This window comes from Asterias amurensis, chromosome 14 (genome assembly GCF_032118995.1).
Source record: "Asterias amurensis chromosome 14, ASM3211899v1".
NCBI lineage: Eukaryota > Metazoa > Echinodermata > Asteroidea > Forcipulatida > Asteriidae > Asterias > Asterias amurensis.
Window position 1 is genome coordinate 14563076 of NC_092661.1, and position 22928 is coordinate 14586003.

Consider the following 22928-nt stretch of genomic DNA (forward strand, 5'->3'; position numbering starts at 1 on the left):
TATAGATTACATGTATGTACACACTGCATGCTCTCGTCCGTCCGTCAAGCGTCGTCGTCCACAGCTAGTTTTGACGCGGATTTGGTGATTTATGATGCCGATCCGAAACATTGATGGACATCTTTTCTCGGTAAGAAGTTGATTTTGTGCACGGTGGTCTTAACTGGTCACTCTCAAACTGTTAAATGATCAATGACAATTATTTTAGGATTATATCAGATACTTAATTAAGACTTCCATTAAACATTATTATCAAATAACATGTTCATCCATGGAGCAATAAACTATTTATTGCTCCATGGTTCATCCTACTTCTAAATCCTAGCCCCATTTATGATAATATCGATATGCCACAAACATGGCCCAATACAGTGGATTTTTGGACCGATTTATTGGGCTAGGTCATCCCTTAGTGTTATTCTTATTCTTTGTTTGGCCATTAAACAATAACAATATACAAACAGACAGTATGTAAAATAAATAATATAAAAACAAAAACTAAAAGTAAATACAAAGCAAGACAAACAGTCTGACAGTACGGCACAGGAAATTACAAAACAACCCTAATGTGATGGCCAGCCCCCGATTTCACGAAACTCATCGCAAGTAGCGGCGCATCGCAGGGTTTGCGAAGCGTCGCAGACCTAAGACACGTCGAGGCTGCGACGAGTTCCATAATCCATTTCACCAAACACGTCGTAAGTGCGACGAGTCGCAATACAAACTATTTTCAACCTTTTAGACAAGGATGAACTGCTAAAGTTCTGCGGCTGTTTTATGTTATGTACATGTACAGCTTGGTCATGAAACAGTCGTGTATTATAGTTCATTCAATTTCAAGATGGCAGACACTCAACCTAGTGTTTAGGTTTGGGTTGTTTTGGTTGGTTTATAATTATTAATTGGTTGAGTTGTTTAAGTTTGTTTGTACTTTGTTATGCGTGTGTTTGTTTTCTTTAACCTGTCCTTTTTTTTGGGGGGGGGGGAAGGTAAATTTCCATTTGTTGTCTAGTGTCTTCCCGATTGGTTCACAGAAGTTACGTGTGGTAATTGTTATGTCCTTTCATGCATTTTTTACGTAAACAAATGAAACATAGCATTCTTACGACGACCCTATGGGTCGTCGTAACTTACAATGTGTTCTTCCTTATTGTCAAAGAACTTATGATGTATCCAATGCATCGTAACTTTGATGAAACAACTTGCAACTTGATGAAACAACTTACGATGTGTAACCGGTCGCAACTTGAACTTGCGACGCGTCGCAGCGCGTGGTGAAATCGGGGGCAGGATCAACAAAAGTATAATTAAACACTCTGTAGCGCGAACTCCTGTTAATCCACTCACATAGGGAGGCAAACTCACTATATTATATACTCTCTTTGGAAAATAAAAACAATTAAAAGTAAATATAAATAATCTGTATACACAAAGCACAACTTGAAACAACAAAACCAAAAACAAACACCAGAAATTAGACAAGCAAATAAATAAATAAATAACCAAATTGTTAATTAAAAAATGTAAACAAAAAGTAACAATAAGTAAATGAATAAATAGTTGGAAAGGTACATGTAACAAGAAGTATAGCAACAAATAAATCAAAATATGGATGGATAAACAAAAAATAGGTCAATAAATAAACAGACAAATCGATAAAATAACAATGCAAGCAACGAAAAGTTAATCAAACTAACTCCTTTTCCAACATACATACCTTTACATCAATAAAAGGATGATTAAATATGAATAAAACAACCGATCAATTAATAAACAAATAATCAATAAACCAGAAATTAGATAAGCAAATAAATAGTTAGATTAATAAATAACAAAAATATTGATATTTTATTTCTGAGTTACATGCACTCATCCGTCTATCTATCCACTCATTCATTCATTCATTCGACCATATTTTTCCTTTATTATATCCAACTGCAGGTATAAATGTAGAAATCAACCTTCAAGCAGTACTGGACTACCATGAAATAATGCAACTAATCCTCCGCCCCACTAGCCTTTTGTCAAGGCCTTCGTGGCTTAGAAACTAGTTTGGTAGAGCCGTGATTCGAAGCGCCTGGAAGGGGATTTTTGCAGGCTGGTCTAACCTTCCAGTCATTTTGAATGCGGATCTATGAAGCAATGAAGGCTACAGTCCCCCTGGTGGTACACAAGAGTATCAGACCAGTAGTCAGTAAAAGTTCTCATGCACTGAACACTTAAAGGCACTGGACACCTTTGGTAACCAGTCTTCTCACTTGGTGTATGTCAACATAATGCACACAAAAACAAACCTGTGAAAATTTGAACTCAATCGGTCGTTGAAGTTGCGAGAGTATAATGGAGGAAAAAACACCCTTGTTGCTCAAGTTATGTGCTTTCAGATGCAAAATTCGAGCTTGAAGTCAATCAAATATTTGAGTGAGAAATTTTTGTTCTTCTCACAAAAAAATACGTTATTTCAGAGGGAGCCATTTCTCACAATGTTTTATACTATCAACAGCTCACCGTTACCTGTTACCAAGTAAATTACCAATAGTGTTCAGTGTCTTTAATAAGGGAATAAAAGGGTAGCGACAGGTTGTTACGTGTGATCGGCTTGGGCGAGGGTCTTGAGCGCATGGCAATGACCCTGCAAGGTTTAAACGGACATTTAAGAATGAGTCACTACTTTTTTATTCGGAATCATAAATGCCCTTTTGTTTTAAACATTACAAAAATACAATTACATGTACAGACACTTTGACCGTTTAAAATTTGAGTTTTGAAATATTTTTTTCAAAACCTTTGTGGAGAGTCTGTTGTGCGCGGGTTGTGTGTACGCGCGCAAGCTTAGAAATAGATTACGTGCGCGCACTTAGAAGTAGATTAAGGGTTGTTTCTAATAGCTTGTATGAATTGCATTTTGCGTGATAATCTTGTGCAGAGGCCAGCCAGTTACAAGCACTGGTCATTATCAACCATTTAAACACCCCGACGTGACGCGCTCTCCACCAATAGGAGTAGAGAAACTGTCTGGGGTATTTATGAATGCTTTTTAAATCTCTATTCCATACAATGCTTTTCATAGTGTCATTGTGTTATTAACATCTCAAAATCTTTTTATGCCTCTCTAGTAGAAAGTAATTAGTGAAAGAAACCTGCATTATGTGACATTCAAGAGATGTGTCCTGTAACCCTGCAGTGAACATGTGAATTAAACATGGCAGGAGATTTAAGTTTGTAGCAAGTAATGGTCTTTTGCCATTGTTCAACAGTGGCTGTCAATCTTTAGCTTCCATGGAATTGCAACAAAATGTTGTTAAACACACTTGCTTGGCAAACAAATTACTTCTCACAAACTGTTGTTTAAAATGTTCAATACATTTTCACACAAAAACGGTTTTTGGGATACATAACTTTGAGTGAGCAATGAATGCTCACCCACAATAGGACCTTGGTCAGACAATTTCCTCACAAGAAAAAGGTTTAAGTTCAAAACAATTTCAAAGTTGGAAGCACTTTCTATTATTATGACAGATTTCTGTTAAATGCATAGAGCTATATATATTGATGTGACTAGAGTGCTAACACCCCATTATACACGCAATAAAGTTTTGAAGCCATGTAGGCGCATCAAATGTTCATGTACAAACGAATACAAAAAGCTTGATATTTTGTCCGGCAAGTGTACGGCTATTTGCATGATAGTGCATTTGTTATTTTCTATGTGTCATCGAACCAAAAGGTGCAGCAAATGTAAACGCACAATCTGCTGATGAGCGTCCAAACTGCGAGCGTCATTTGCGTCATGTTTCAAAGGCATGTATACTATTTTAAGTTTTCGTAGCGCAGACAGATGTAATGGGCAGTTGCGTAGGAAAGCACACACGGCGAATTAAAAAAAAAAAGCGTCAATGTGAATTAAATTCGTGTCATAGTCATGCAACACATCAAACATGTTTGTTCCCAGGGTGGCTTCAAAACACAGAGCAAGTTAGTGCTATATTAATGTAGATTATTATTATTATTATTATTCAATATGTATAGCTCTATGGTTAAACGCAACCTTAAAATTTGTTTTTTATGTGATTATTTGACATTAATATGTGGAACTCAGTTTTGTAATTGCGATGGATTTTTTCAATAAACCTGTTTTATATTAAATTGAATTAATTTTGTCAACTTTAATTTGCATTGCATTGATTAAGGTTCTTCCTCTTTAATGGTTTATTCTGGCCCTATGCTTTAGCATTGAGTAGGATTCTGGCCCTATGCTTTAGCATTGAGTAGGATTCTGGCCCATGCTTTAGCATTGAGTAGGATTCTGGCCCTATGCTTTAGCACTGTGTAGGATTCTGTCCCTATGCTTTAGCACTGTGTAGGATTATGTCCCTGTGCTTAAGCATTGGGTAGGATTCTGGCCCTATGCTTTAGCATTGAGTAGGATTCTGGCCCTATGCTTTAGCACTGTGTAGGATTCTGGCCCTATGCTTTAGCATTAAGTAGGATTCTGGCCCTATGCTTTAGCATTGAGTAGGATTCTGGCCCTATGCTTTAGCACTGTGTAGGATTCTGTCCCTATGCTTTAGCACTGTGTAGGATTCTGGCCCTATGCTTTAGCATTGAGTGAGATTCTGGCCCTATGCTTAAGCTTTGAGTAGGATTCTGGCCCTATGCTTTAGCATCGAGTAGGATTCTGGCCCTATGCTTTAGCACTGTGTAGGATTCTGTCCCTATGCTTTAGCATTGAGTAGGATTCTGGCCCTATGCTTTAGCATTGAGTAGGATTCCGTCCCTATGCTTTAGCATTGAGTAGGATTCTGGCCCTATGCTTTAGCACTGTGTAGGATTCTGTCCCTATGCTTTAGCACTGTGTAGGATTCTGTCCCTATGCTTTAGCATTGAGTAGGATTCTGGCCCTATGCTTTAGCATTGAGTAGGATTCTGTCCCTATGCTTTAGCACTGTGTAGGATTCTTCCCCTATGCTTTAGCACTGTGTAGATTCTGTCCCTATGCTTTAGCATTGAGTAGCATTCTCTGACGCTCGTCATAAAAACTCATAAAAACTCATGCTATTCTGCAAACACGTTGGTTTCAGCAATCATTGGTTTTGTACAGTACTATATGGAGTAGAGCAGAAAGCACAGAGGTCAATGAGTAGAGTAGAATCCTACTTCGCCTGTGTGGTAAAATTTTTGTTAACATATCTTGCAGGGGTTTAGAATAATCCTTCAATGGGGAACATTTGCATAGCGGCAATATATATTAAGTAAATTGAATTCGGGCTTTCTTTCCCTCTAAAAAGAAATCCTTGAATGTGGAACATTTGCATAGCGGCAATAACCATTAAGTAAATGGGATTCGGGCCTTCTTTTCTTTTAAAAAATAATCCTTGAATAGGGAACATTTGCATAAAAGGGAATAAAGAGGAACGGTGGGAAGTAGTGAGAAGAAGATGGGAGTCTGGATGACTGGGTGCGCGGATGCGCGGATGCGAAGTGAGTAGGCCAGTCCGTTGTGGCTGACTGGGCATCCACGCATGCAGCCTTGGATGCGTTGACGTACAGTGGAGTGGCCCTGGATTCTATAATTGTACCAAACTGGATGACATAAATCAACTCTATAAAACTTACTTAACAAATAACAATTGAAAATATGAAAAAAATATTATTTATTAAGCTACATTCATCATTAATAGATTCTAAAAATTTGACGAAATTCCATCGAGGTTTAAATATTATGAGGATGTGAAGGGTAGTGGGGTCTGTTCTTGCAGTCGGCGTGCCTGTTGACTATACGCTGTATTGTGTTCACGGAAATCGATGAGACCCAAACGTTTTAGTTGGGACTAGGTGAAGTTTAGCAATAACACGGGACATGGTCAATATTTCCTTCGGATACTTATTGGTGTGTACCAATGAACGCCAAACCTTTGAGAATAAGGCCGTGTCCGAAACGACGACTTCGGCTACAGCTACGTCTAGATCAGCGCGTCTATCAGTGTTGAAGAATAGCAGATGCGCGCGATCTAGCCGTAGCTGTAGCCGAAGTCGCCCGTTCGGACGTACACGGCCTAAAGTGTCCGCCTACGTCAACTGGGACGCGCCGTCTTATTCTGACTTGAAACCTGAATTTGAAGAGCGCCCTCTATTGAAATTAAATAAGTCATAGTTTCACTTAGTCTGGTTCGCTGACCAAAGATTCCTTGACGTCTCTTGTTCCTGACCAAAGATTCCTTGACGTCTCTTGTTAAAAATCTTAGGTCTGGGGCTTTTCTCAAACCTCGGCTTAGGCTCCGGCTCCGGCTCAGGCTCCGCGTGCTGGTACAATCAGCAATACGCGCTGAAAATGCATGTTAAAGGCCGAGCTGAGTACACAGCGCGCGGAGCCTAAGCCTGAGCCGGAGCCCAAGCCGTGGTTTGAGAAAGGCCCCAGGTATCATCCATACACGGTTAAAAATAGAGCATGACGCAACTTGTCAGGGTCGGGGGTCATCTCCAGGGAAACCATGTCTGCACGTACTACTATACTAGTTGCGATATAACCCTCCTCCAAACGGCCGCAAGGCCGGAGGGCTAGGTTTACGAGATTATTGATCGTCAATTAATGACAATCTGGTTCAACACGTACAATTTCGACAGCTAGTCACCAGATTTTGCCCCAGTTTTTACCACTTTTAAAAATTATGAAACGTAATCCTCAATCAATGTCTAATGAACACTCAATTTAAAACACCTTTGAAAAAAGATTTTTGAAGAAAACAACAAAAACTTACCAGATCCCGGAGCGATTTCCCAGGTTTATATATTTTGAAGTTCAAATGAACTTGTCGCATCGCATCGCTTTGCAAACGCTTTATTTGGTCACAACGCCTGCATTGGCAATAACTGGCATAAAAACTTCTGGATCTACGGCCGACAGGACTGACATTACGAGTCCGTAACGAACATCAACGATAGTGTCCGAATGTTGACGACAACACTTTCGGAACATTTCGGATAACTTCGAAAGAGGAGGAATTCCTCCTTTTTGGTTACGTGATTTTGGGTGACACCGGACCCTAAATTCAACAGAGCCTAGTCGGAGATTTTTGGGTCTGAGAACCAGAAGTTTCACTGAACCATTCAATTCAATTCAATTCAATTTCAATTCAAGAATTCTTCCCGTCAAGCTAACGTTTAAATCACCACAGGAACTTACAAACAAATATTTAACTTTTGTCTGTGGAAATTTCAGTTTGTTTAAACAATGATCCTCTGTCATTTTGTTTGATTGAAACACAATCTTCTCAGAAGTTGTGTGGATCAAGGAACGCTGTCAAAACCCAACATTTTGTGGCTCGCCGCAATCTCAAAACACGCTAACTCCAATAATCCGCAGTGCAAAGTCTTCGTTCAACAAGCAACATAGGGGGTAAAACACCAGCTAAAATGGCTATGTAAAGCTTAATGCTATTGGTCCATATTCACCCCCTGTCTATTTGCCGATAGAACTTGAAACGGTGCTTATGATTCGTCAGTAGTTAGTTGTGCGCGAACATAATATGAGACGGTTCCGACAGACAATGAACGACGTAAATCGACGCTTAACTACACGTAAGTTTTGACTCCCTTTTCTCATGAATTTTCACACAATAAAGGTGCCACTATAAAGACAATGCACTGTAGCTCAATCTGTGTCACTAAAGTTTTGATTTGTTGAAGAGAACATGAGAAAATAGCCGTTTAAAAACCGCATAAATTGTTGTTAGCCCGCCACGATTTGCTGTAGGTTCGCGTGGGTCGCTGGACCAGTTCATTCCTTGTGTGGGGATTCATTGTGTACGCGGGGTACGGGTGTGTGTGTTCACTCTGGCTTTCGTGATAACCTTAAAGAACACTTAAATACAAAATTTAATGGGGGGGGGGGGGATAAATTGAATACACACATTTTGTCAATACTTCGAACGGATCCCTTGTTGTCACAGTTGTGATTAATTATTAAGTTAATATAATAATTAAGTTAACAAATAGCCTAGTCAATGTTTACTCATTATCTTGATTTCTTCAAAAGCCAATACTATGGCATTTGTTTAATTGTTTATGCAGAAGTTTATTGTACAGCCGTCTTAAGCCTGTGACTGGTTACAATGTAAAAAATAATTTTTAATAGTTCTTTCAAAATAATATTATTTGTTATTGTAAAATGTTACAAGAACCTTGCTCTATGTGTTATACAAATATTTTTAAACTCTCATTCAACTAAAAGTTTCATTTGATTCTCATGATGTTTGATCAATTTGTTATTAATAAATGTTCAAGTGATATATATTCAGAAAATGATGGTTTTGTTTCCAATCCTTTAGGTATGGTATGGGGTATTAAATTATTAGAACCGCGGCGCCCGCTGTACAGTAGATCATGTACACATAGTTGAATATATCCCTGAACACCCCTATTACAAAACGGTTGGTCCCATCAATGTTGCCAGCAACGCGCGTGTGTGTACGAATCATGTGTTGCTGCCAATGGCATGGTGAAATTACATGTCATTACGGCTTGACACTTTTGTGCACGGTAGAGTTGATCTCATTATTTTATTTCCATACTCTCATAAAAGAATAACAAAAGTTACGTGTATTACGGAGTAAATCAAAACAATTCTTTACGTAAGAGTAAACATAAATAAGCAAACAGAGAACGGGCCGTTTTGGTAAGCAATAGCTTGTAAGAAAAATCACTGCATGAGACGAGACAGACAAGAAAACAATTGACCAACATTTAGAAATCAAGCCTTATATTTGGTCGTTATTATACAAAATTGTTCATCATGAGCAGTGAAATGTATTGCCTGCCAGGAAATAGACTGGAATGTATTAGGCCTAATTTCATTATGCCGGTAAGCACAAAAACTTGCTATAAGCACAGAAAAGTATAGCTTAGCCGATAAGAGAAACTGGCTATACCCATGTACCCCATGTACCAAAAAAATGAATGTAAGAAGCATCACCGCGGTTATTATCTCAGATTGTGTGTCTAAAGGAATTATTCTTCTTATTTTGACTAAGTTCTTTCCATTTGGACCGTATTCAACTCTGGAATATGTAGGCTATAAAACTTTATAAGTGCGGTAAGGAGTAGTAACAGCAGTTGGTAGGCCCTACAATGCAATTTGATATCGTTCACTTTTTGGTTCAAACACTTGACCCCCCAAAATGGAATACTATAAGAGGCGTTATCGTAACGCTTTCTATATTGTATTCCGTCAGGGATAATTCTTCCAATGTTGACTACTTCATTGTATACAAAGTGACGTTTTAATTTCTAGAATAAGAGTTGATAACCAACGATGTTCTTCAAAACAAACACTACTACTTACTGTGTAACTATCTCTTTAATAAAACTGTCACCGTGCCAAGTTTCAAAATCAAGGGAAACCGACTCGGATTTTGCCCGAGTTCTTTTAGGTGAACAAAATTAATCATAATTCACACAGGCACATTTTCATTTGACAAAAAAAACAATGCAGAGTGTTTTACAGGGCAGGGTGTTTTCTATTACTTTACAATGATCATTCTACATCACACAGTTGTTTCTTGTTTCACATGATCAATGTCTTTATTTTATAAATGCGTAATGTTAACCTGGCAAATAAATTGAAATTTTTAAAACTAATTACTGTACACCTAAGTGCAGAAAAAAAATTTTCAGAGTAAAGTGCTTGGTAATTATGATACTAATGATCACTACTATCACTGACATACAGAAACTGGAAATAATTAAAGTTAGAAGAAAAATGTATACCAATTTGTAAACAGGGAGTTAAGTTAATACACAGTTGAGTTATGATTATTCATTAGAGTTCATTAACTGCAAAGAAAGCTTATAAATTGACTTTTATGAAAACACACAAAACCTTTTTAACTTGTCCATTATTGGAATGGATCAGTTCATGAACTTGGTTCATGAACTGCTGTGATGAACATGTCATGAACTGTTTGATGCATGGACTGATCATGAACATTCTTAAAAGTTCATCAAGTCATTAATTCCCTTTTGGCTCAGTCAGTGCACAACTACGAGATAATGAAGCTGACGCGCAGCGTTTCTTTGCAAAATCGTGATCAGAATAGGCGCTCCCAGACCCTTTGAGAATTCATGAGAAAATCCGAGTGTTCATATGCACGTCAGTAAAACGCTCCGCTTGGTGGGAAATATTTGAACAACACTTAAAATAAAGGATTATCTTGAGATGTTTTGCTAAATGAAGGGTTGTCAAATTTGTTTAACCGTATGCACATTTTAAAGAAAAACCGTCGCAAAGTGTGTTATGAATATCACTCCTTTTTGATGAACCCTTCACGTTTGCCGTGACCCTGACTGCTTCCCATTACGTTAGAGATTTTAATGCATATTTTTTAGTATCTTGAAGAATTTTGCCGTTGTTAGCTTTTTACATTTTTACTGCGGGAAACATATTTTTTCGGTGTCAAAAAAATGGGCAAAATGTTACAATTTCGTAATTTTTTTTATGGAATTGATTATGACGTCAGGGTTACATGACATACGCGCATTCTATTCCAGCAGCGCTAACGCGCTAGGCGGGCGCTTTGTTTTGTTTCTTTTGCGTACATACGAACGGGCTACACTAAACAGCATACATCTTCCCCAAAATGAACTTACTTAAAAACGGAGACGGCGCACGGCGCACGCCGCACGTTTGCCGTGACCCTGACTGTTTCCCGTAACATCTTACAAAATAAACAAGTGATTTGCATAAAAGAACAAACAACATTTCCACACATTTGTTCAAATCTGCTACGGGCATTTCATGAAAAGGGTATGGTTTGATGCATAGAGCTTTAAACTTGTATATTCATAGCTCTAATGTTTGATGACAATTAGTTAACAACAGGAAGGACCACGTGAAGGTTGTCACCTCCCACCCCACAAATAACAGTTTAAAGAGATCGTTTAAAATCTACATCGTTAATGAGTACTCAACCCCCCTAGATAAACACCAAGGAAAATGTCATGACCTTGTAATTAAAATTTTGTTTTTGCTGCATAGAGCTAAACATGGTTATAAAGCTCTATTGTTTGATGACAATTAGTTAACAACAGGGTGGACCACGTGAAGGTTGTCATCTCCCACCCCACAATTAACAGTTAAAAGAGATCTTAATACATCGTTAATGAGTACTGAAACACACTAAATTAACACTACAACCAATGTCAACCTTAAAGAGTACTCAAACTCTCTAAATAAACACCAAAGAAAATGTCATGACATTGTCATTAAAAAATTGATTTGGTGCATAGAGCTATAATATAAACATGGTTACAAAGCTCTATTGTTTGATGACAATTAGTTAACAACAGGGTGGACCACGTGAAGGTTGTCATCTCCCACCCCACAATTAACAGTTAAAAGAGATCATAATACATCGTTAATGAGTACTCAAACACCCTAAGTTAACACTGCAAACAATGTCAACCTTACAGCGCCAGCCACCAACCCGGTCATTCCCTGAATCAAACACCCTTAATAAAAACCCTAGAAAATGGCATGACCTTTGTAATTACAAAACCTCGTTAATGAGTACTCGAAACCGTATATAAACACCATAAACAATGTCATAACCTTGTAATCAAATAACATCGTTAAGAGTACTCCAAAATTGGACTGCATACCCTTAATAAATACCGTGGAAAATGTCTAGACCTTTGTAATAATAAACCTGGTTAATGAGTACTCAAACACACACAAGGTCATGACCTTTGAAAAAGAGTTACTATAAACCCCAAGTGTGTCACAATATTTACATGTCTTCCTATAGTAACCAGTAAAAAACATGGTGGCCACCATGTGAGGGTACCCCAGAACAGATACCATGTTAATAATTAGAATAATAAATAATTGAATTACAGAGTGACACAAAATAAAAGGTTACAATTTATTATTAATTATTTATTACGATACAAAACTTCATTACATAAATCACCACTTATATACAGTCCTTAACACACTTTTTTTAACGTCGTTAAGAGTACTCGAAAACTGGACTGATTATCCTTAATAAACACCATGAACAATGTCTAGACCTTTGTAATAATAAACCTGGTTAATGAGTACTCAAACACAAAGGTCATGACCTTTGACATAACAAACTTTAAAAAGAGTTCTAAACCCCAAGTGTGTCACAATATTTAGATGTCTTCATATAGTAACAGTAAAAAAACATGGTGGCCACCATGTGAGGGTACCCCAGAAGAGATACCATTTTAATAATTAAATCATAAATAATTGAATTACAGAGTGACACACAACAAAAGTTACAATTTATATTTAATTCATTATTACAATACAAAAGTTCATTACATAAATCACCACTTATATACAGTCCTTAACACACTTGTTTAACGTCGTTAAGAGTACTCAAAAACTAAACTGATTATCCCTAACAAATACCATGAACAATGTCTAGACCTTTGTAATAATAAACCTGGTTAATGAGTACTCAAACACACACAAGGTCATGACCTTTGACATAACAAACTTTAAAAAGAGTTTTAAACCCAAAGTGTGTCACAATATTTACATGTCTTCTTATAGTAACCAGTAAAAAACATGGTGGCCACCATGTGAGGGTACCCCAGAACAGATACCATGTAAACAATTAGAATAATAAATAATTGAATTACAGAGTTACACAAAATAAAAGTTACAATTTTTAATTAATTCATTATTATTACAATACAAAACTTCATTACATAAATCACCACTTATATACAGTCCTTAACACACTTGTTTAACGACGTTAAGAGTACTCAAAAACTGGACTGATTATCCTTAATAAATACCATGAACAATGTCTAGACCTTTGTAATAATAAACCTGGTTAATGAGTACTCAAACACACACAAGGTCATGACCTTTGACATAACAAACTTTAAAAAGAGTTCTAAACCCCAAGTGTGTCACAATATTTACATGTCTTCAGATAGTAACCAGTAAAAAAACATGGTGGCCACCATGTGAGGGTACCCCAGAAGAGATACCATGTTAATAATTAGAATAATAAATAATTGAATTACAGAGTGACACAAAACAAAAGTTACAATTTATATTTAATTCATTATTACAATACAAAACTTCATTACATAAATCGCCACTTATATACAGTCCTTAACCAGTGATTAACATCGTTAAGAGTACTCAAAAACTGGACTGATTATCCTTAATAAATACCATGAACAATGTCTAGACCTTTGTAATAATAAACCTGGTTAATGAGTACTCAAACACACACACAAGGTCATGACCTTTGACACAACAAACTTTAAAAGGAGTTTTAAACCCCAAGTGTGTCACAATATTTACATGTCTTCATATAGTAACCAGTAAAAAACATGGTGGCCACCATGTAAGGGTACCCCAGAACAGATACCATGTAAATAATTAGAATAATAACTAATTGAATTACAGAGTGACACAAAATAAAAGTTACAATTTATATTTAATTCATTATTACAATACAAAAGTTCATTACATAAATCACCACTTATATACAGTCCTTAACACACTTGTTTACTTTTTATTGGTAGTGAGTTTACTTTTACAAATAACCTTATGTTGTCTTGACTTTGTACAGAGTAAACATTTTTGTGTAAGTGGCAAAATATCTATCTAGATAATGTCGCTACATACTGCAGAAGTAAGGCCTCTTCATCACCATTCCACCTTGATCGTTCTTGCGCTTGTCGCATCCAAGTGACGCTTCCAAATTCTCTGATGTCATCCATCTAACGCCAACTTGGTCTGCCTCTTTGTCTCGTTTGTGTTCTTTGGGTTCATTCTGTTGACAATGTTCATCTGTTGTCATGATGCCTTAGATGAGGTGGTGAAGCAAGTGTTTTATTGGTGTTGCTTAAGGTGGCACAGCATCTTCACGCGTCCAACTTGAAGATGTTCGAACGTGTTAATCCTGTATTAAATATGATCAAAAAAGAAAGAAAAAACTAATTAGAGCGAGATTTGGATTTAAAGGTCAAAGATGTGTGTATACTATATCAAGAATTGCTTTTTATTAAGTATGCATATCCCCACTCAGTGACCCTCCTGGCGCACGCTTTAACATACATTTTTCAGACAAGGTCAATGGTCATCGCTCCTTCAAATATGCTTCTCCAAGACTTTGGAACTCTCTTCCCAAAAATATCATAGACTGTGCCACGCTACGAACATTTAAATCTAAACTTAAAACCCATCTTTTCAATCATAGAAGCCCTTAGAGACTTTATTTTGTAATTTGCGATATATAAGAACTGTTTATTATTATTATTATTTAGGTATATGGGACTATGTTTGAATAATGAAACCTAAGAAATGTCTATTGTCTGCACTTGTATGGATTTCTAAACTTTCATCTTCACTAAAACAGATCATACCTTCAAATTCCACTTAGGACTCTGGTGAGTAGCTGAGGAATAAGTCTATCTCCTCAAGCCATGATGTATCTTTCTGTACTGTGACGTCACATCTTCATGGTCCATGTTGACACGCAGTCGTCACAATCATCTACAAGAAAATTACAATGTACTCGCATCAGTACAAACCATGTCAAGACTTGGATCATCAGGGCCAAATTTCATAGAGCTGCTTAAGAACAAAAAGGATCCAAGCAAATGAAATGCACTGCGAAATGAAGTTTCGAGATTAAAGAGATCATTCTCTAGCTATCTACCTATGTTTGGTGCACTTCAATGACAACTGGGATGTTGTCCGCATAGGCAGGCATCCTCTCGGCTGTTTTCATGTTGGCGCTTGTTATCAGCAGGTATCCCAAGCAGATCTGCAGACTCCTGAAATATATGTCAATTAAGACATTTCAGTATAATTATTTTCACCAAATACTTTTTACTGTAGAACAATTATAGTTCATGTTGCAAGGTTGTATTTGGCACATTTATGTAATACAATGTTATTTTTTTCACATCACTAATCCAGAAGAGGAAAACAGTTATGCTCCAGTCAAAATCACAAAGTTTGCCAACAATCAAACTAAAAATAAACTTACCCTGTCTTGTCATTTTGCTCACAGCGTGCAAAGGTCCCAATGATTACTTCATGGCCGGCATGTGCAGTTTCCACTGGACTCCCATGGCAGATGGTTAAACATTTAACAAGTTCACCGTCGCCGTAAAAAATAAACGACAAATACAAACTATTAGAAAAATGCACTTCCCCAACAGAGTTTAGAGATTAAAGAGATCATTCTCTAGCTATCTACCTATGTTTGGTGCACTTAAATGACAGCTGGGATGCTGTCCGCATAGTCAGGCACTGTTGCATCATGGCTTTTGGTCATCGGCAGGTAGCACACCACATCCCCTGCAGAACTGCAGACTCCTGAAATATATGGTAATCAAGTTATTACAAAATCACTATTCTCATTAAATACTTTTCACCATAGAACAATATTCATGCTGCGAGGTTTAGATTTTTTTCATGAGGACTCTAGCAATTAGAAAACTTGTGATTTTAAAAGCTAAATTTTAGCATGAAGCCCCTTTTAAATCTAGACATAATCTTGATTTCAGGATAAATCTCAACAACTTACGGTCCCTTAAAATAAACTTACCTTTTCCTGTCGTTTTCCTCAAAGATACACAGCTCCCATTGATGTCTTCATGGCCGCAACTGGAATGGTGCAGTTTCCATTGGTCTCCAATAGGCAGATGGATCACCGTCGCCGTAAAAAAATTAAAGAAAAAATACAGACAATGAGAAAAATGCATCTCGAAATAGAGTTTTGAGTAAAAGAGATCATTCTCTAGCTATTCTACCTAGGTTTGTTGCGCTTTAATCCCATCTTGGATATGTATTGTTTGAAGCTTTGCATGGTGTGGAGAAATAAGAATTTACGGGGACAACCATGTGTAAACCTCTTAAGGTGAGTATTGGCTCTGGAAAGAGCAGGTTTGGTCTCGATGTTTCTAACAGTATATTCTGCTCGTCTTCAGGAGAATGTTGGACTACAGGCGATGGTCGAACTTTAGAAGTGCTGGATGGATGAGCATTTGGGTGGGATGGATCAAAGCTGTTCTTGGCCGGTAATGCATGTGAGTTGATTGCTGGCTGGATGTGTGTGCATTGGAGTGTGACATTCTTGTGGTGAGCTGCTGCTGGAAGGGTTGGCTTGAGGATGTGTGACCAGATGTCGTTAATGAAGAAACCGATGTCTTCTGGAACTGTATGGCGTGCTTGTATATCAATGGCCTCCCCGACTCTGCATTGGTGACAGGACTGTACATGAGCTATGAGTTTGGCTTGATTCCACTTGATGATGCTGTCGTGTTCCTGTGAATATTTGATGATGGCTGAATTGTTGAGGTGTTCCAGTGTGCCATGTGCTTTGTGTTCCTTGATTCTTGTTGAGATATTGCGCCCTGGTTCCACGATGTATACTTCACAGTAATCGCAGGGAATGTGGTAAACGCTGGCTTTGTCTCGAGTGTCTTGCTTGTCCTTGTGTGTGTGGAGTGATGCTTGAATCTTGTTTGATGCTGTATGGAAGGTCTTGACTTGAGCTTGAATGAAGATACGTTGAAGCTTGTGAGAAGATAGGCCAATGTTTGGGAGGGAGATTGCAGCCTTGAACTCTGGTAGTTCATCTGGTGTGAGACTTGGCTTGGGCTCGCTGAGGTTGAAAGTTTTGTAGCCATTAAGTTGACGTGATGTCTTGATGTGTTGTAGTTCCTGCTTCAAGCTGCCCTTGTCACAGGTGTCCAAGGTCCAACGGACCAAGGTGTTGGAGACAGCAGACTTGAAGCGAGGATGGTGGAATAATGAGTTGTGAACGTATCTGTTGGTGTGCGTTGGCTTGTGATGTACCGTGTGGGCTAGAGTGCCATCAGCTTGTCTTGTTACTTCGGCACCTAGGAAGGAGATAGCATTGTTTTGTTCTTGTTCCATGTTGAATCGGATACGTAGATATTGACTGTTCAGTTGATGGAAGAACTTTTGGAGTGCTGTCTTGCCGTTGGGCCAAAACCACAAAGGTGTCGTCAATGTAGCGGAACCTGAGGTTGGGGCTAAGATTGGCGTTCTTGATACCGTCAAGTTAAAACTCCTCCATGAACAAATCCATCAGGACTGGGGATAGAGGAGATCCCATGGTGGCCCCAGAGGTTTGTTCGTAGAATTTGTCTCGCCACCTGAATCTAAAAGCGGAGAAGCAGGTGATAAGGAGGTCGTGGACTTGTTCTGGAGTGAGTCTTGTGCGGTCTGTCAGTGTAGGTTAGGCTTGAAGGCATTGTTCGGCGATGTTGCATGCTTCTTCAGTTGGTATGTTGGTGAATAGTGACATGATGTCAAAACTGACAAGGATCTCAGTTGGACGGAGATGTATGTATTTGATAATGTCGACGAACTTGCTTGAGTTGTTAATGTTATGTTCAGTGAGGCCAACTAGTGGATGAAGGGTCTTGGTGGGGTGTCTTGCAGTATTGTAGGTGGGTGACCCCGGGACGCCATGATGGGACGGAGAGGAACATCTGGCTTGTGGCTCTTAAGGTTGGCCAAAAAAACGTGATTAGGCGGATGCGGATGGCTTGAGGTGACGGTACATGGTGTTGTCTATGACCTGCGCTTGATAGAGAGTGCAGAATTTAGCAGTGGGGGTGCGTTCGATGACTGAACAGGAGTTACTTGGCAGGCGTTGGTAGGTATCAGTTGACAGGATGTCGGTTACCTTGTGGTCAGAATCTGTTGTGCACATGAACACGGTGGCATTACCAATGTTCGTTGACATGATGTGGATAGACTTGTCTTTGTTCAGGGCTCGGATAGTGGCGTGTTCTTGCTTGCTTGTGTTGGGTCTTGGTAACTTGGTGTTTGAAGAGTTTGAAGAATCTGGATGCGGATATGGTTGACGAATGTCTTGTCTAGATGTTTGAGTGCAGGTTCGGTAGACTGAATAATATCTTTGACTGGAATCGTGCACTGTGTGGGCGCCAGCACACCTCGCATGATTCAAGTCAAAGACATCAATCAGTCCACTGAACCTGCACTCAAACATCTGGACAAGACAGTCGCCAACCATGTCCGCATCCAAATTCTGCAAAGACTTCAAACGCCAAGTTACCAAGTCCCCTACACAAGCAGGCGAGAAAATGCTGATATCTGAGCCCTGCACAAAGACAAGTCCATCCACATCATGTCAGCGGACAAGGGTAATGCCACTATGGTCATGTCTACAACGGATTATGACCACCAAGTAAATGAAATCCTGTCAACTAATACCTACCAATGCCTGCTAAGGAACCCCAGCCCAGTCATTGAACGCACACTCACCACCAAACTCTGTACTCTCTATCAAGCGCAAGTCATAGACAACACCCCGTACCGTCACCTCAAGCCATCCGCATTCACCTGCCCACGTTTCTTCTGCCAACCCAAGATCCACAAGCCAGATGGTCCTCTCCGCCCCATCGTGGCTTCCCAGGGTTCACCTTCTTACAACATTGCAACACACCTCACAAAGAACCTCCATCGACTAGTTGGCCTCACTGAACATCACATCAACAACACAAGCAAGTTAGTCGACATCATCAAGCACATATATCTCCGTCCAACTGATATCCTTGTCAGTTTTGATGTCGTGTCACTGTTCACCAACATACCAATCGAAGAAGCATGCAACATCGCCAACCAAAGCCTTCAAGCCGAACCTACACTGACAGACCGCACAAGCCTCACTCCAGAACAAGTCCACGACCTCCTCATCACCAGCGTCTACGCTTCCAGCTTCAGGTGGTGAGACAAATTCTATGAACAAACCTCTGGGGCCGCCATGAGATATCCTCTATCCCCGGTCCTGGCGGATTTGTTCATGGAGGAGTTTGAACTTGACAGCATCGAGAAGGTCAATCTTTGCCCTAACTTCTGGCTCCGCTACATTAACGACACCTTTGTGGTTAGGCCTTACGACAAGACAGCACTCCAAGAGTTCTTCCATCACCTGAACAGTCAACATCCACACATTCAATTCACCATGGAACAAGAACAAAACAACACTATCTCCGTCCTAGACGTCCAAGTAACAAGACAAGCTGATGGCACTATAGCCCAAACGGTACATTGCAAGCCAACACACCCCGATAGATACCTTCACAACTCATCATTCCATCATCCTCGCTTCAAGTCTGCTGTCTGCAACACCTTGGTTTGCTGGGCCTTCAACACCTGTGACAAAGGCAGCTTGAAGCAGGAACTACACCACATCAAGACTTCACTTCAACTTAACGACTACAAGACATTCAATCTTAGCCAGCCCAAGCCAAGTCTCACAACAGATGAACAACCAGAGTTCAAGGCTGCAATCACCCTCCCATATATCGGCCACACTTCTCACAAGTTTCAAAGTATCTTCAGTCAAGCTCAAGTCAAGATCTTCCACACAGCACCAAACAAGATTCAAGCATCACTCCACACACACAAGGACAAGCGAGACACTCAAGACAAAGCAGGCGTTTACCGCATTCCCTGTGATTGCGGTAAAGTGTACTTCGCGGAAACCTGGCGCAGCATCGCAAAAAGAATCAAGGACACAAAGCACATGGCAGACTGGGGCACCTCGACAAATCAGTCATCATCAAACATTCACAAGAACACGACCACATCATCAATTGGAATCAAGCCGAACTCAAAGCTCCTGTACAGTCCTGACACCAATGCAGAGTCAGGGAGGCCATCGAGATACAAGCACATCATAAAGTTCCACGAGACATAGGTTTCTTCATTATGGACATCTGGTCACCCATCCTCGAGCCAACCCTCCCAGCAGCAGCTCACCTAAAGAATGTCACACTCCAATGCAATTCACATCCAGCCAGCAATCAACTCTCATGCATCACGGGCCAAGATCAGCTCTGATCCTTCCCTCCCAAATGCTCATCGATCCAGCGCAACTTCAGCTCCACCACCGGCGCCGCCTGCATTCCAGCATTCCCCTGAAGACGAGATTATAAAGAGATAATTCTCTAGCTATGTACCTATGTTTTGTGAGCTTCAGTCATCGACAGGTAGTACACCACATTCCCAGCAGAACTGCAGACTCCTGAAAATATGTCAATCAAGTCAAAATATCAAGTGTAAAACCTCCACCTTAAATTGGTCCATTATTACAAAGAGCATCCCAAAATTGGGTCCTTGAGTTTTTCGATGATAATTTGTTATGCTTTCTTTCTCTCAAATTTTCTTTACAGTCGAACAATTGTCATGAAGTTGTTGTTTCCATTAAACCAACTTTCAAGAACTTTTTGCGAAGAAACCGACAGGACAGTTTGTGGACTAAAGGCTTAAAGACACTGGACACTATAGGTAATTATCAAAGACCAGTCTTCACTCTTGGTGACCTATGTCAACATATGCATGAAGTAAAAACTTGTGAAACTTTGAGCTCAATTGATCATCGAAGTTGCAAGACAATAATGAAAGAAAGCACACCCACCCTTGTTACACAAACTTATGTGCTTTCAGATGCTTGATTTCAAAACCTCAAAATCAAATGCTGAGGTCTCGAAACAAAACTAATAATAATAATAATATTAATAATAATAATTTGTTCATTTACATTGCGCCCTTTCCATAAACTGTACAAAAGCGAATAACATAATAATCCAAACAATTGAATGAACAAGAACTATACAGGACAAATTGCAAAACATTAATACAGTAAACCCACATATTAGTAAAGGAACAATATATGCACAATTCAAGAATTTCCAAATTTATGGAAAATTACTTCTTAATCGAAAACTATGTTAATTCAGAGGGAGTTGGTTCTCGCAACGTTTTATACCATCACCCTCTCCCCATTGGTCGGTACATTAACTCAGACTTGATGTCCTTTTGATGACAATTTGAAAATGAAACTGAAGAATTTCTGTCCAAAAATGTATGGCCCTTTATATTTGAATTGCAATTGAAGGGTATCAAACACGATAGCATCTTACATAATCGAGTCCCCCCCCCCCCCCAATTTTCATCTTGACTCCAGCAAATGGAAAATTTGTGAATTACAAAGCTAAATTAGAGCGTGGAGCCCCTTTTAAATCTAAACAAAATGCTCCCTCATTACTTTCCAAGCTATCAATCAAACTGAAAATAAACTTACCTGGTCCTGTCGGTTTCCTCACAGCGTAACATAGCTCCCAATGATGTCTTCTTGGTCGGTACTGGAATGGCATGACACCGTCTTCGAAAAAATATAAGACAAAACAAAACAAAAAATGAGAAAAGTGCACTTCGAATCAGAGTTATTCCATTTTAGTTTAAGAATGAAGGTGTAATAAAAGGGGTGCGTGGTTGTTACACGACGTGTAGACAATGACGAATGGTGTGAAGTTGGAGATTAAGATGTCACACGCAAGCATGCTCGGATATGAGCTTGGTAGATTTAGGTTAGTGTGCAACGCTGCGCATGCAGTAAATTGGTAGGACAAAAATCAGAGCACCAAATTCATGGAAAACTACTTCTTTATCGAAAACTACGTTAATTCAGAGGGAGTTGGTTCTCGCAATGTTTTATACCATCACCCTCTCCCCATTCCTAGTTACCAAGTAAGGTTTGACGATAATAATTATTTTGAGTAACTAACAATAGTGTCGACTGCCTTTAAACCAAAAACGCAGACTCCTGAATTACATTTCAATCAGGACACCATATATACACTCATGTCAAATACTTTTCACTGTATTTATTTTCTCATGCACCAAAGTGTTTGCTTCAAAATCCAAAATCCAAAAAAGCAAACAGTTCCGCTCCACAAATGTAAATGATGTGGATCTTGAGTTTTGAGTTTTTGTGAATTTGAGTTTTGTGATGCAATCATTTTCCAACATGTGAGTGGAGTTTGGGGACACCGCATGGTGCAGAAAACAAATTGCGCTCTTTCAGAGCATGACATCATCATACAGCAAAAACAAATTGGTCTGTACATAAGCTCAGACTTGATGTCCTTTTGATTACAATTTGGAAATTAAACTGTAGAATTTCTGTCCAAAAATGTATGGCCCTTTATATTTGAATTGCAATTGAAGGGTATCAAACACAATAGCATCTTACACAATCGAGTCCCCCCCCCCAATTTTCACCTTGACTCCAGCAAAAGGAAAATTTGTGAATTACAAAGCTAAATTTGAGCATGGAGCCCCTTTTAAATCTAGACATAATCTTGATTTCAGGATAAATCTCAACAACTTACGGTCCCTCATTACTTGCCAAGCTATGAATGCGGTCCCTCATTACTTCCCAAGCTATCAATCCACCTTAAATAAAACTTACCTTTTCCTGTCGTTTTCCTCGAAGATACACAGCTCCCATTGATGTCTTCATGGCCGCAACTGGAATGGTGCAGTTTCCGTTGGTCTCCACTAGGCAGATGGATCACCGTCGCCGTAAAAAAATTAAAGAAAAAATACAGACAATGAGAAAAATGCATCTCGAAATAGAGTTTTGAGTATAAAGAGATCATTCTCTAGCTATTCTACCTAGGTTTGTTGCGATTTAATCCCATCTTGGATATGTATTGTTTGAAGCTTTGCATGGTGTGGAGAAATAAGAATTTACGGGGACAACCATGTGTAAACCTCTTAAGGTGAGTATTGGCTCTGGAAAGAGCTGGTTTGGTCTCGATGTTTCTAACAGTATATTCTGCTCGTCTTCAGGAGAATGCTGGACTACAGGCGATGGTCGAACTTTAGAAGTGCTGTATGGATGAGCATTTTGGCGGGATGGATCAAAGCTGTTCTTGGCCGGTAATGCATGTGAGTTGATTGCTGGCTGGATGTGTGTGCATTGGAGTGTGACATTCTTGTGGTGAGCTGCTGCTGGAAGGGTTGGCTTGAGGATGTGTGACCAGATGTCGTTAATGAAGAAACCGATGTCTTCTGGAACTGT

General features: G+C 39.2%; 1 long non-coding RNA gene across 1 annotated transcript; it reads left to right on the forward strand.

The window, feature by feature from the left end:
- Nucleotides 1–4151, forward strand: LOC139947059 (uncharacterized). Its single transcript, XR_011787309.1, has 2 exons — nucleotides 1–130; nucleotides 1942–4151. It is a non-coding gene; the product is annotated as an uncharacterized lncRNA (long non-coding RNA).
- Nucleotides 4152–22928: the final 18777 nt, after the last annotated feature.